Below are 2,300 nucleotides of genomic sequence, written 5' to 3'. Positions count from 1 at the left end.
TTTGACATTTTAAGCAGAAACCTGAGACCCATGTGAGGTTGGTGGGGGGGTTCATTTATTCGTTTTGTATGATGTTCATTTAGTTTAGAAATCCGGGGGATTCTTATCCATGGGGTTTGTTTTTAGAAGGCTTTGGCTTTGGTCGTGATGGTGCACAAATTTCCTAGCTCCACAACACTTAAGTTGAAGTAGTTGGTAGCAAATGGCTATTTTGAGAACCTTCAGCTACTTATTTAAAATTCTGAGTCTAGAGAAGAATGGTGATTCCAAAGCCCTGTTACCTTTAGAGAAAAGATGGGGTGTGTGCTGCATTGACCACTTAAGAGACTTCAAATTTATGAAAGAAATACAGGTTCCTCATCTCTTCAGAGTGTCTATTCTAGATGAAAATCAGGTGGGGAGGTGGAGGGCTGTGGTGTTGAGCAGCCCATGTCTGGGTCTTGTTCCAGAGGACATACATTGGAGTGAATAGTTTCTGAAGTGCTGGCCACCAGCAGCTTCAGGCCCGCCACAGGTGAGCCTGTCATTGCAATTCTAGCAATCATCATGCTGGCATCTTTTCCATGACTTCCTGCAGTGGGGCATGCCCTGTGAGCTATCTGTGGCCTTGGTGCTAAAGAGGAAGTGTGTTAGTGTCAGTCTGTACTCCTACCACTGCTGGGCCGCAGGAATGGTGAGGCGAGGCCTCATCATCTGTGCAATGAAAATCCGTAAATGCCTCGAATTTGGGGGATTTGCCTTTAAGACCAAGACTAGGAAAAGCCAGTATAAGACTTACTGAGATCTGCCTTCAAGACTTCCTCCCCTGCAAAGCCACTCCTTACAGAAGGTGCTGGGTCTGGTCCTGCTCCTGCAGTTTGGGGACAGAATGGAAACAAACAGGCACTCTCAGACTGCAACAGGATCCCTGCTACAAGGACCAATCTTACTTTCCAAAGAAAGCCCCAGCTGGGGTTTCCAGGGCCACATTACCCATGTTTTCCTGATAGCTCCTGGAGCAAGACCTAGCAACCTTTGGAAATCTAGGAGACTTTGACAACTTAGAAAGTGAAAAGGTTTCCTTTATCTCGTGGCTTCTGTGGGGTCATTGGCCCCCACACATAGTGAGACTGCACACTATGGCAGGAGCCAGGACTAGAGCAGAGCCACCTGCTTCTTAACCAAGGGCAAAGGGCTTGAGCCCCACCCTCCCCTTTAGCCAAGAGTGAAGCTGGGGAGAGGGAGCTCGAGCCCCAGGCTCGCCTTCAAGGCCACCACTAGTGGCCTGAGAATGAACTTAGTAAGCCCCATCTTAAAAGTTCCTCTGCCTCCCCTAACACCGAGCCGGGGTCCAGCCTCTAACACAGGAGCCTTCGGGGACATTGCAGATCAGACTGGCGTTCAACGGGCTCCTACAAGGGAGCTGCAGCTTTGTAACTATGTTGTTGTTTGGGGTTTTTTCCCCCTTTGACTCTTTACTCTTTGTTCTTTTGGCTCTTTTTTTTTTAAGGGGGGCACCACCCAGCTCCTAAATAAACCACACATGGAGGCTTATTCCTCATGAGTGCATGGTCTTAGCTTGGCTTGTTTCTAGCCAGCTTAAATTATCCCATCTATCTGTTGCCTCTGGGCTTTTGTCTGTCTCTATTCCTATATGCCTTCTTTCTCTTTGACTTGCTGTGTAGCTGGGTGCCTGGCCCCTGATGTCCTCCTCCCCGAGTTCTCTTGCTCCTTCTCCTTCTACTCTTTTTCTCCTTCCATTTATTCTCTCAGCCTGTCAGAGAGCCTGTGTCTCTCTCCTGCCCAGCTATTGACTGTTTAGCTCTTTAGGCCAATCAGGTGCTTTAGATAGGTAAAGTAACACAGCTTTACAGAGTTAAACAAAGGTAACATAAAGGAATGCAACACATCTTTGCATCATTAAACAAATGTTCCACAGCATAAAAAAAAAATGTAGCACATCTTAAAATAGCATTCTACAACATTAACTCAGTGAGTTGCCCTTCAGTTCCCATATGGGAAGTGACCACAGGTCAACCTTAAAATATCTTCTTGGATTCATCTCACTTCCTTGCATGCAGATTACTTCCAAGGTCTGTTTTTGCCAAATCAGGACACCTCCTCTTCCCCAAATTTAAGAACAACAAAAACAGAGAAAGCTCTTTAGGAAGCTCATGTGGCCCTGAGGGGTTTCTGAGTGAGAGCAATCCTCACGAAGGCCACCCAGTGCTTCTCTGAAGATGGCGGTGAGTGAGAGGCAGCCAAGGATAAAGTTGCTCTGACGTGAAGATTCCTGTCACTTAGTAGCTGTCCAGGAGCCA

The sequence above is a fragment of the Mesocricetus auratus genome, unplaced genomic scaffold, assembly GCF_017639785.1.
Source record: "Mesocricetus auratus isolate SY011 unplaced genomic scaffold, BCM_Maur_2.0 Super-Scaffold_2245, whole genome shotgun sequence".
Lineage (NCBI taxonomy): Eukaryota > Metazoa > Chordata > Mammalia > Rodentia > Cricetidae > Mesocricetus > Mesocricetus auratus.
This window is presented reverse-complemented; position numbering follows the sequence as displayed.